We start from the raw sequence: 14,541 nt of genomic DNA, 5'->3' as shown, positions 1-14,541 counted from the left end.
CTATATGTTTGCAAGAATTACAAGCTTAATTTTTTTGATGTTGCAAGAATTGGACCTCTTCATTGCTGCACTTGGAGAATAATAATTTTATTTTTTAACAAATTAATTTGTTAGCACTGCTGTTTGTTACACTGCTATGGGTATGTAAAAATGTTGAATGCAAGTCATGGACATTAGAGACTTGTTTGTGGAAAGGATGCATAGCTGTTAGCAGAAGAGATGTATAGCTATAACGTGTATGTATAGCTATAACGTGTATGTAGTTTCATTATCTATCCTTTTTCTTTTGGCATGAAAAGACTCATAATCATCCAACAAGTATGGTTTTTAGACATCTTAACCCATTTGTATAATAGTTAATTATAATTAAACTCATATTTCAAGAGACTTTGTGGATTTGCTCATCTCTTGTGTAAGAATTGACTGTAAATATGACATGCTCGGCTCAATGTGGACAGATAAGACTGCTTGACAAATACTTGAAACCTTACCCCTCTCCTAAACTGTGATGCTTTTGATGGTGAATATTCATTGATATGTGGAAGTTGGAACTGACTGATTTAGTGATTGGGCTGTTGAATAAAAGACTGGGCCTCACTTTGATTTTTGCCATATGTGCACCCAGCCTGTACCTTCTAATTTTTTCGCTTTTATATTACCTAGGCTACCTATTTTAATTTTTCTACTTTGGAGAAATATTGTGATCAAGCACTGAATAAGATTGGATTCGTGTATTGTAGTCAAAATTCAAATAGTTACTTGTCTTGATTTCAGCTTTATAGAAAACTCTTGAGCTGCTCTCTATGTGTTAGATTGCTTAATCTTCTATATTGGTTTAGACAAGACAAAACTATATGAACTATAATTTCAGCTTTGCAATGATTCATCTTTCATTATTAATCTGTATTTAGTGTCTTTTCTCTAATTTTGGTATGTTCAGAACTTTAGCCATGTTAATTCTTGTTTTCACAGCGGCATAGTCTACTTATGCTCGTTATGTACAACACCCTTTTGGCTGGTTTCTCATTATACTTGAGTGCTCTTCCAATATATGCTTCCTCAAGGACAGCGTGTTATCTACATCCTCACTCGGAATGCTAATGAAGCCACCTGAATTTTTCATAGCAAAATAATTCTTTATAGTGATCAAATCAGAAAAATTTAAATATGCAATTTATAACTTCATTTCTTCACATTTTTTTATGAAAATATCGGTACTTATAACATATTTCGTGCATACTTCCAGGTTTTAACGGTCAACTGGCATATGACTAAAAATTTAAGGAGTGAAAGAAGTAAGAAGAAAACTTCTGAAGAACAACCATTTTTATATCTACTTTTTACTTCATTGCTTCAACAATTCGTGACCTATAACTATAGCTTATGGCCTGAATTTTTTTTACTGAAAGAAGCAAAAGAAAACCTTCAAAGGACAACCATTTTCATATATACACTATTTAGTACATTACTATTGTTTGAAAAAGATTTGAAATGGGTGCCTGTAGCCTGAAATTCCAACAATAGCTTTTCCACTTACCATAGATATATTTAGCCACGTTACCATTGAAATCCCACGGATTTAATCATGTATAACAGAATATGTTAAAGACTTTTTTAAAAAGAAACTAAAAATACCTTCAAGGGAGCAATTCTTGTTAGAATAATCCTTTGCATCATGAATATGGTCTATAGGTATCAAGGAATTCATCCGACGGCTTAAACATCACGCACTAAACTTCGTTCTTTGGCTAAATCAGCCTAAAAGTGCTAAATAGTCAAAGTTGACTTTTTTTTTTCAAACTTAATTTCCTCCTTAGTGTGTGATGTTTAAGGGTGGCCGGAATTCACTGATGCCTCAGTAGTATCACAACCCGTTTGTTTGAAAGATTTTGTTTGAAAATTTCATTAGAAAATTTATTAATTAGTAAAGAGAAATGCAGAGTTGTTTGGACAAATGCATCAAATCGAATCAGTTGGGTCAGTTACAATGGTAGGATTGTCTTTTATTAAAAAAGGGGTGCTTGCCCTTTTCTGTTTCTCCATTGCAACTGCATCTCAGAAGACAGTAGATAAAAGAGAACGATTTCATCGACAAAGGGGGTATAAGGTAAAAGGAGGAGGTGCGCGAGCTAGAGATGATCAAGAAAGTTGACTGGACAAAATAAACAAAAATGAAAAAAATATTCAATCTGTTGTGGCAGTAATATATTTCAATAATCATTTTGTCCATATTAATTACATTACATGATGCTTCTATTTATAGAAGTCTTAGATCATTTCAGAAAACATCTAAATTAGCAGACAAAACACAAATAGATTTTTCTAGAATTATTTATGACTTCCAGAACTTTACCTAACAATGATGCTTTTACAATTCATTTGAGGGGGAAATTACTCATCCCAACATTGCTCCTAAAGCACTACTAGTTTTTCAATTGAAATTGGTATTGATTTCACCATTTCTGCTTTTCACAATAAATGGTTCTATTAGTAATTTGATAGGCTAAATGTGCTTTGTACTAATCATTAAAACATTAGTACTCTAGCACTTATATGTTGCTTCCTACTTTGTATTCCACATACTCAAACTTGTCATGTTTTACTTGACACTCTTATAACTTGCCATGTTAAACCAAACTTTAAATCCCATTCTTTTCTCTTTGGTACTTAAATCCATTGACAAAACTTACAATTTAATTATTGAAAAAAAATAGCAACTATAATTCAAGGAATGACTGATATTAGTGTTAATCTTTTAACAAGCTCGTAACTCATAATTCTGAAGCACCATTTATTATGTAAGAGAATTCAGTTTGATACACAGTCAATCTGTTTATGCCCTGAATCATCTGCTATTTGTCTGAAACTTCATCTATATAAATTGTAGCAAACTTTCCTCTCATGATTATTTTATTGTTTTGCTTATGGACATGTATGCATTTAGGTTTTTATTATTAAGGTCTTCCTATTTATTTAGATATTAGAGAATGCATTTTTCTGTATACATCTTGTGTATTTATGTTTTATGAGAGGATTTATGATAGGATAACATAATATTAATTGATAAAAAAAAGGGTTTCATCGTTAGCTATACAATTGGCTTAATATATGCATAATCATAACATGTGTCAATAGAGAATTGATGGTAGTACTTGTATGCTCTTTTGGAAGTTAGACTAATTTTCTTGTTAGACATGAGCTAAGATGATGTAATTAAATTAATTCATGATTAGTGGACTTTATAGTTTTACCTTGTATGTTGATGGGTATATGAAACTCAAGGTTGGATAAACCATGTTATGTTTAATTTTTTATAGAAGATGGAGATGGAACTGTGATACTGAGGTGATAACTAGAAAATGTTGTTTTGTTATCTTGTTGACCGATTAATGTTCTGACATTATTTGTGTAGCACGAGTCCATTATTTTTTTAAGTTTTACTTGTTTAGACTATCTCACTGCTGGGCTGGGTATTTTTCATTTCAAGAAAGATTCTACGGAAGCTTAAGAACTTCGAGATAGGGTGGTAAAGCACTCCTACGATATTCTCGCCCTTGTGTTCCTAGACAAGTTCTAGAGCTCATTTCAACTTGGTCATCATGGTTAAACTATCTGGTATCTAGTATATGGTATTGGTAATCTGGCAATGAAATTTTGATTTCTTTTGAACTTGAGCATATATCTATATATATCATTTTAGTTAAAGCTAATGATAGTTTATGTAAATCAACTAATCTTGACTGCTCAATATTCAAAGGACTTGACTCTCGTTGAAGTTTTTGCATTTTATGGAGACTACTGATGTGGCATTTGTTTTGCAAGGGCAATCCTTACATATGGTATTAGAACTCTTGGTTCCACATTTGGGCCTTGAGTTCACTATGCTAGACACACAACTTTAAGTCAACTAGTTTACTTTATGTTGTATGAGTTGATGACATAGATTGCATGTTGTGCCTCTTAGCTATGATTACTTTTGACATAGAAAGATATGATGTTTCTTATGCATGTCATGATCTTGAGTTAAAATTGCATTCTTTTAAAGATTGTCAAAAATGGAAAGTTTATGGAATAACTGGTAAATTGTGTACCTTATATGTTATGATTATATTTACTTAAAACCATGTGATGGTATAATATGCATATTGAAGTATTAAAATTGAACTATTGAGATAGTCAAAGGATGGTTTAATTTTGCACTAGGCTATGAGAGCCTACCAAATGAAGATTTGGCTTGTGATAGCATTGAAAAATATCTTTTTATTATGTAAATGACATGTGATGCACATGCGGTGCAAGAATATATTTCTATTTTATGCCAAATTCATGAGGTTCATTGATTAACTTAATATAATAAGTAGGAAGAACATGGATTTGATTACAAAAGTATTGCATGTTCCATTATGCATTTAGAAATGTGTGATTATCAAAATAAATTGCATGTGATGCATGAGAAATTTGGTTATTTTTGAACATCTACTCCCTCTTGGTGACTAGTGATAGTCAGTGTGCTTTAAGTGAATTGGGTTTTTATTTTATTATGTTCAATTTCATGAACTTGGATTTGATGAAAGAGTAGCTTAAAATTTTAAATTCTTTATGACCACCAAGCCACCAATTTCTTATGTGACCTATTTACCGTGACTCTTGTTCACTTTTATTTTGGTTTTGTATCTCCTTTTTGGACTTTGACTTGAGAAGTATGAATCTTGTTTTCAAGATTTCTTTGATCTTGAGGTGGCTAGGGTGTGTGTATTTTTGATGATGCTAGTCTTGTGATTTGGAAGTGATATCATCTATGATGTTTATTGTGGAGCCTTGATAGGATCTATGAGGGAGTAGATTGTGAAGACCATGTCATTCTTTCTTTCACATTTATTTTATGTTATTTTTATTATGTTGGAAGCTTACCTTCTAGTGTGGGTGCCCAATGTGGACAAAAAAGAAGGGTAGAAGTACTGCTTTCATTTTCCACTCTACCTATCAGCGTAATACTGACACTACAAAATGTTGTTATTTCTCTTCATGGCTGGGTGTAATGTAGCAGTTATGGGAAAGATAGATGGATAATTCATGTTTAGTTTTTCTATCTGCCAGTTCTATAAAATGGTTACATGTTGTTCTTGTTTGCTCTACCAATAAATGTGACTTTATAAAGTGCTTGGCCAAGCCATTTGTTTTCCAGATAATGCATATATGTATATGGTTATGCTTATTTGATTTTACTACATATGTGTAGATGTGTAGTTTATTTTTATTCCTTACTACAATTTGTGATTAGGCTACTAGGCACATGGTTGCATGTAGTGTGTTTCACAACCGCATCAAATCCATTTGATCCATCTTGTTCTAGGAAGCTAGGTGTCTCCTACTAGGGTTGGGGTATTCTTCGTGTTAGGAAGAATCCCAAGGAAAAATCACTCCATAGTTGGCGAGGTTAAAGTGCCTCAAACCATATTTTATGTGATGATTTAATGGCATGAAGGTCATACATCACAACATGTGTTTATATTTTGGTTAAGTACACTATGGTGACAAGATGGGCTTGAGGGCCTAAGGTCACTAAATTGATAAAAATTGGATTTACTGATCCTTGTAGGTGATTGGTGAGCATACCTAGCTGATTTACTTAATGGTATTGATCCTATGGTAGATGACATTACTCTTGTATATGTGCTTATTATTCCATGTTCAATGTGTAGGTCAACATTTTCTATGATACCATTGAGGTATGATGCTTTAAATTATACTTCATATATTTATTAAATCATGCACTTTGATGGATGGATTCCTTGGATAATGTCACTCTCAAATGAAAAATTATTTTCTAACCTTTAATTATGGTGAGTGAAATAATTGTTGACTATACAACTAGGGTTTTACTTGCTCATTTATGTGTCTTTGCAAATAATGATATGACAATTGTTTAGTAGGACATGGCTCTTACATATGATGAAATATAGTTTGACATGTACGTCAACTTATTCAGTATATTCATGTACGAAATATTCATGTGATGATATGTTGTGCTCAACAATTTGGTTGATAATTGGTCTATGAAATGTAATTATTCTTATACCTATCATTTCAACATGTAAGTTGGAAAGTAGAATACAGTTGAAAAATTAATTAGAATCTATATTGTATCTACTTGTTAAATTAAACTAATTGTAGACAATTTTGGACTAACCTAACTTGACTTTTTGGCCTAGGTGGCAAGTATATGGATATGTGGTTGTCCTATGAGAGTGCAAACAGGTATGTATAGATCCCTCTTTTACCTACTTTGATAATATTTTTGCATTGGTGTTATGTATATGTGATGATCCACCATGCATGTGACTTCTACTATATAGAAAGTTGTTGAATCTTTTTATTTAGTCAATTTGGTCAATAAATAATCACCATTGATGTGGTCATCTTGAGTTATTTGTTTGACTCCTAGTTGATATGGTGTTCGACATAAACTTAGACCCTTTGGTCGACATGTGTGTTGGGATTTGGTTGAATAATCTATTGATGTAGAACTTGGGTTAATGTTACTTGACACATTTGATTGTGTGACTTTCTATCCTTGATCTTTCTATTATATTGGTTAAATGTATGTTGTTAATTTGGAGCTATATGATGCATTATGATATAATTGCATTATATGTCACCTTTTGCAGGCATATGTATGCATTATGATGATCAAATTTTGATGAGTACATTGATGATTTTATGTGTGGATGTCTTTGTATTACATGATGATTTAAACAATGACGAATTAGATGTATTATGATAACATTACTTGATTATGTTTCGTGGACACTGACCTATTGATGTGGATGGGTAACCACTTAGCACGTACCACATATTAGATGGTATGTATGGTACACATGGTATTAATGGTTGATTATTTATGTTACTCATGATCAAGATGTGATTGAAAGATAAGTTAAGAAGTCATAAAGTTGAACAAAATTTTTGACTTCTAATATTTGAATTGATCTCCTTGAGATATTGATATTATATATGAGCTAATGATATTGGGAGTGCATGTGTAAAAGTATGGTAGGTTGTGGATAAGAAGTACCTACTAGCAAGGAAAAATCCACAGGTGATGCCAAGGTATGGTAAGTGCACAGGTATGTGTGTAATATCATGTGATTTTAAGGCAATATGTTACTAATTTTGAGACTTTTTGAGATAAGGAAGTATTTGATTTTATATTTCATTAAAAATTCAATTTGATTTATGATATATGATGGACTGACATTTGGTGTTGTTCCTATGAATGAACAAAGGGAACGACACATTATAAGAAAGGGGGAATATTATCGAAAGAGGTAGTCTAACCTTGTAAAACTAAAGATGGTAATGAAATTCACACTCGCATAGAAAAAGGTTCTTGAAATGGTGGAAGTGATATGTGGATGACACAAATGTGTGTTGGCCACATGGTCAGGACAAGCTTGTGGAGTTCCACCAGCACATCAACAACTTATCCACTAACATCTCCTTCACGATGCAATTTGAGTCAAACAACCGTTTTCCCTTCCTCAATGTTCTCATCAAGAAGGCAAATGGAACCCTCGGCCGTTGTGTGTATTGCAAGGCCATGCACACTGATTTATACCTCCACTCTACATCTCACCATCACCCCAGCCAAAAGATTGGCATCCTCAAGACCCTTGCTCTTAGAGCCCTTAGAATTTGTGATGATGACAACTTAAACTAGGAGTTGACCCATCTCCGCCAAGCCTTCAAGCTTAATGGTTACTCTCATAAGCAAATATCTAAGGTGCTTAACCAAGCCAAATCTTTCTTTCTCGCGAATGCCAACCCCAAACCTCTTTTTTCTCCACCTCCCTTGAACATTTCCCTTCCTTTTGTTGATGGTATATCCCAAAAGATTGCCAAAATCTTGTCCAAAAAGGGCCTTAGGGTCGCCTTCAAGCCCCTATCCAGGTCTGTAACTTTGTTCCCCCTCTTAAGGACTCCAAGGATGTTCTTCTAGACTCAGGATTCTACAAGATTGTTTGCTCTTGTGGTGTAGCCTACATAGGAGAAATGGGTCACTCATTCTAGACTAGAATTAGGGAGCATGGTGCAGACATCAAACATGAAAGGGTCCAAAAATCTGGTCTACCAGAGCACTCATTTGCAACCAAACACCATATTTGTCTCGAGAGTACCCAAATCCTTGTCATGGAAGATAACTACTTCAAGAGAAAGTTAATGGAAGCCATCAAAATTAACCACCATCCCCTTAATCTCAATCGAGAGGATGGATGGTCCTTGAGCTAGTCTTGGCAACCATTATTAAGTTCGCTAGATAATCGTCGCCATCCTTGAGCATCCCCCCTCCCTATCCTTTCTCCTCTCTTCTTCCCTAGTCTTGCTCACTCCTCTCCCTCTTGTGTATCCTATCCTTTGTGTCATGGCTCTCCACCCTTTTGTTCTCCACCTCAACCTCCCCCTTCTTGTCCTTTCTTTTCTTGGTTCCTCCTTTCTTTGTCCTTTTTTCTCTTTTTCTTCCTTGTTAATTTATTTTTTTGTTGTTCATTATGTTTGGTGTCCTTTTTCTTTATCGTTGCGTCGTGCTCTTTGTTTCTTTTCTTCTTTGCATATATATATATACTTCATTATAATATTATATATATCAACTCTATGCCATATTATCATTCTTGGTTTTTTCTTTATTTTTTCTTCCGTGTTAGTTTTTTGTTATTATTCTTTTTGTGGTTCATTTTGATTGGTATTTTCATTTTCATTTTCATTGCTTCGTGCCCCTTTGCTTATATATATATATATATATATATATATATATATATATATATATATATATATATATATATATATATATATATAAGGCAGAAGTGGCAAGCCACTGTAATATTTTATTAATTTGATTCAACGAGGTCAACTGGGAAAGAATCAGTGAAGAAAATCCAGCATCATCCCTAATGTATACATAGTTTTAGATATTTTGAACAAATAATTACAAAGGGTGAATTAAGTACCACCCATCAGAATATCTAGAACTGAATGTCACCTTCCTTCAAACTGGTATACATGAGCACGATCCAGCAAACTTATCCTCCTGAATTAATTTTTTGAGGGCAGCATGTTTCTCAATTATGGATAAAGGGTGAAGTGATGAAATCAACAACCCATCACAACCCAAATTCGAAAGAAAATCCTCAACATGGTTTCCTTCCCTATAGGTGTGTGAAATACAAACATCCAAGCACTCATCTAGGAGCCTCCAAATTTGAATAAGAATATATTTTAACTTCCAAGAGAAGATAGTCCTATGAATACATGCATTAATAATGATAGAGGAGTCCCCTTCAATATGTAGCAACCGAAAATTACCTTGTTTTGCTAAAATAAGACTAGCTAACAGAGCTTGTGCCTCTGCCATGTTATTTGTATTAATAGGCAAAGGGGATACTGTAATTGCCACAACATCTCCATCTGAATTTCTAATACATGATCCAAAACCAGAAGGGCCAGGATTACCTCTTGATGCGTCATCAAAATTCAATTTCCAATATCCTCATTTGGTGGCCTCCATCCTATTTGCTTATGGGATAATGAAGAAGTAGAAGAATTACCAATTTTCCAACAATTTGGAATGAATAAATGTTTCCATCTTTGAATAATTTGAGAATCCCAAGAAGTAACAATAGGATTAAATTTTGTTTTTTGAAAACTTGAATTTGTCACCTCTGAGATAGATCTTTCAATTCCCTCCAAAACAATTTCTAAGGAATGGCTCTCTTTCTAAGGAATGGCTTTCTTTTCTAAAAATGCATTTGTTACGTTCCCACCAAATAGCCCAAACAACCAATGCTGGGATACATTTCCAAAGGTTTGCAAATAATGATTTGGGATAAAGGATTGGCCAAGCTTGAAAAAGATTTGCAGCTTATTCAAGACAAAACTCCAACATTGATAAGCAAATGAGCATGAGACAAAAAGATGATAATAGTTTTTATTTTTATAGCTATAATAGTTTTTTTATTATTTATTTATTTATTTATTATTACAGGTATAATAAGATTAATATATGGTATTAATATATATATTAATACTATGCCATAATAGTATTAATATATTGTATTAATATATATATTATTATAGCTATAGTATTAATATATAGTATCATTATTATTACCGCAATAGTATTATTTTTATTGCTATAGATGCAGTAGTAACAAGAGCTCTTGTGAGAGCTAGAGTCCCTACCTTGTAGAGAATGGGAGAACTAAAAAAATAGCTAATATCTTCAATTTGAAGCATGAAACAAAACTAATAAAATTTGAAAGTGGAAATTGGAGCTATCAACTATTAATATTCTCTGAGATCTTTAGTTATGCTTTGAATTAAAAATTTGGGAATCAGATTTAAATGGCTAGTTAGTAATGTTCTTGATTCCAAGAGTTCAAAATAATTCAAAATAGTATATAATATCAAACACATAATGTTAATTTGAAAAAGACAATCAAGTGCATAAACTAAGAAAAGTGCCTCATATTTTAAACATAATATAAATTAACAAATTATGAATATTACATATATGTGTAGCTATATTTACATAATTTATCATTTAGTTTAAATATATTTAAAACTCAAATATATATTTTAATATTAAATTAATAATTATATTTTACATCATAAAAACATACTAAAGGAAATAACCACAAAAAAGAAACTATAAGGTTAGACTCTATTTTAGTTTGAGTATATGGTGCTCAATAGCTTTGAGTTTATTATATAATTGTTAAATATATTTATATTTTATAAGCATTGGAAATTTAAACTTTTTCATATTAGAATTAATTCATATATTTTATTTTTAAATTTTCAATTGATTATTTTATTAGACATAAATATTATTGAAATTTTGACTTTAAAATTTTTTAATTTATTTTGAAAAATAACTTTAAAAATAATATATCAATTTATTACTTAATTTTCAATTTTTAATTTGTAGTTAATTTTTATTGTTAATTTTTTATTTATTTAAAAGTTCCAATCTTTGTTTCAGAAGATTTGATTTTGAAAGGTCAATATTTCAGTGTTTCGCAAGTGTAGGAAGTTTAACATGATATAGGGGACAGGTGTTGCTTGCAGTTACACCTCATGTGACTGTGACACGTTTTGAGTCTAATAATTCTAATTTGCAAGTTGTGTCTCTTTCATGATCAATCACAAAACTGGGATATGAGTAAATGCATCCTCTGCTATCTGAAATTAATGAAATTAATGGTCACAGCATATTGGAATTTTGTTATTGGCTTTGCTGTAAGTTACGGTCAATGAACTGAAAATAGTGTTTTCACGTCAGAATGGTGGTCTGTTTTTTAGGCTTAGCATAGCATTAGAGCTAGATTAATAGTTTTCTGTTTCTTTTTAAAGTTGGGTTTCAGGCACCCAAAAACATTGTATTGGCTGTGAAATTTATTGGTGAACAATTTTCTGCAACATTTGCTTCCCGACTCAGTAGGATATGTAAGAACACTATAAAGATTTTATGCTCTGTTTGGTACATAAAATTGGTGAGATGGATCTGTTGCAGAGATTGAACCTTTAAGGCTTGTTTTGGACTTCAGATTGGCATTATTCACATATATCATATCTAATCCTAAGTATACTTGGAATTTAGATTACAGAGAAATTTGTAAGAGATGCTCACCACATCCTTAAGTAAGCACATTTTAAAATAGTTATGAGCATTAATATTTCTTGGTTGCGATGGTGGTTACACTACTTGATTGTGTATTTACATGTCCTGTAACCACAATCTACAACATAGAGAACGGCTATCAATATCTACCCTTATTGACCCAGCAGATGATATAATGAGGCATCAAGAAACTTTTTGAGTTTTGTTACCATCAGTGCAGTCCCAGCCATACTGTCAATAGGCAGAGGAAAAGTTTAATGTCTCTAAAAAGTAAAATCCCTTGTCACACAGCTTCAGGATTCTGCTTTGCAGGCTGAGGGTATGCTCTAACCGATAACAAGTTAAGAGTAACCACCTACAAGGCAAAAGCTCTATTATCTCTGCACACTCCAAAAGACAAAGGCTAAATACCATTTAGTTTTAGGTGACCTATCTATTTTAAGATTCAAAGACAATGCCAATATTTGTATGAAGAATCAAGCAGTTATTTATTCAAATTCATGGAGTGAATGGTACCAACATAAGGGCAATGCTTGTTAATATCCGAAAGCAACAATGTGCTATGACTATAGATGGTTGTGTGTGTTCTTGCTTATGTTGTGCTATTTCTCTAGATGGCTGTCTATGTTCTGTTTATGGTGTCTTTTGTTTTAGGTTTAGTAGGTGTGTTTTCTCTGGATAAGTTCCAAAGGAAGTGCCAAAGATCTTTTCTACCATGGGCAAATCTCTAACCATCAGTTAGAATAGCTTCAATTGTTTGTCACCTGGCACCCCCAAGGTCATCAAAGCAAATCTGGGACCAGATGAACTATGTGACCATGGTAGTGTTCAATTGCATGGGTTTAGTTTGAAGGATTTTCCGTAAAAGCTGAAGAGGGCTGTGAGAATGTAAAAATTGGGTCTAGCCTGGAAGAGCTGCTTCTTGGTGGGCAGGAGGTAGAAATGTCTAGGACTGTCAACAGATAAAATCAGCTTTATCTTTGTCAGACAGTAGAATGAAGGCAATATGTAGGACAGGGTTTTCTAGCTTCTCAATGCTGAGGTATCAACTTGATGGAGTATGTCCACTCTTTGCATGACGGTAAGGATTTGAATCTTATTAGGAATAATTTCATGGCATCCCACCATATCGAGTTTAAGATTGTTAGTGCTTCTACATTGTCCATACTGGGGGCAGATAGAATTATTCATGCAGAACTCTCAATGTGGTAAAATTTACTGACTATGATAATGCTAGTGGTCTTCTAATGCCTGTGGAACATCTGGTAGTTGAGTCTATATTCATTGGCCATTGGAAATCTCCTCCAAAGGGTTCGAACCTAGTTCACTGAGAAGTGTCAGATGCTCTCTGAACCCTGAGCGCTCGTTTAATTTCAACTTTTTCCAATCTTTAAGTTATGCGTTATTGCTATAATGCTTCTATGAAAACTATCCTTTAAGCTTCTTGTTTCACCACTGTCTATTGGTTGTTCACGCAATGTTATTATTTATATAGAGACTTTTTCCAATTTTTAAGTTATGCATTATTGCTATAATGCTTCTATGAAAACTATCTTATAGGCTTCTTGTTTGACCACTGTCTATTGGTTGTTCACGCAATGTTATTATTTATATAGTTCTCTATCTATATTTAGAAGAAAGGAACCCCTGACCTGAACCCCATTAACTCTTTTCCGCACCAGGAAGCCTACTTTGACACAGCTCTAGTCAGCAATTTTTTCATAGAGAAATGAAAAAATAGGACAGAACAATCACCTGCGTTGCATTGTCCTGCACAACATAACCTGCACAGTAAAAACAAACAAACATTAATTTATATCTCAAAAGTATTTAGTAAAACTAGCAAGATTTTAAAAAACTATAATATTAACCTTCAATTGACAAACTCAAAACTAGAATTAAGTCTAGTATTGACCATCTCTGGCACAAACTCAAGACCTTCGAAGAGAAGCCTGAATCCCATAATTTTTTTTTCCAGAAATTCTTTGCTAACTCATTATAAAAAGGTATTAAATTCTTGTGTGTCCATGTTGAAAGCATTCAACTGTTTGTCGCTATGAGGGTTTTCTCAGGGAGATTTCTATGGAGGAAGAATGTTGTAATCTATTGAAGCAAGGCTTAAATGCAATATTTTTACTTGATAGAAAAAAAAGCTAGGATGCAGATTATTGATTTTCATGCGAATGGCTTTTTTTAAGATATCTACAAGACCAGTAAAGCTAGTATATACCTATGAAAAAGCTGGACTAATACAGATATTTTTGGTCCTACTTTGTACAGTTGGTGCTTTTTTCATAACATTTTTTGTCTAATTTGTATGACATCTAACTGTAGTTTGTTTTTTTTCGTGAAATTTTATAGACCCAGTGAAGTTTTGAAATTAGGGTGAAGCATCCTAGGATTACATCATTAATAGTTTAGCAGATGATAGAATTTATTCAAGAAATTTATCATGGAATATAGCAATTATGGATAAAAATGGGCATTGATGGGAGAAGATAGGCAGGATCCACCCCAAATGCTAGGCTACATATATTATTAGATGCAAATCTCTGCATAATGTCTTGAAAATCGACTAAACACTCACCCATTTTCGTTGCATTGGTGAAGACTGGCAAGAGGCAATTTTGAATCTCTCACTGCATCATCTCCACCATGAAGCTTCTGAGGGACTTAACATCTTTCATAGCTCCCCATCAGCATTGAAAATGCCTTGACCCAAGAAATCATGGAGAAGAAAGACGAAGTGGTCTCCCTTTAGGTAATTTTCAAATTTGGTCTTGAGCTACACACTAACTAGGTAGTAGACTTCACGTAGCCACTGTTCATTTCAGCTTTCTTTTACATAGCAACCAAATACCATT

At 33.0% G+C, this 14,541-nt stretch overlaps 1 pseudogene; it reads left to right on the top strand.

Annotated features, from left to right (window-relative positions):
- LOC149552921 (DNA mismatch repair protein MSH2-like) overlaps positions 1 to 12,643 on the top strand; it is a 40,922-nt pseudogene extending 28,279 nt beyond the window's left edge.
- Positions 12,644 to 14,541: the final 1,898 nt, after the last annotated feature.

Source organism: Cupressus sempervirens, chromosome 6, assembly GCF_028749045.1.
Source record: "Cupressus sempervirens isolate cs-2001-9-10 chromosome 6, ASM2874904v1, whole genome shotgun sequence".
Lineage (NCBI taxonomy): Eukaryota > Viridiplantae > Streptophyta > Pinopsida > Cupressales > Cupressaceae > Cupressus > Cupressus sempervirens.
This window is presented reverse-complemented; position numbering and strand designations above follow the sequence as displayed.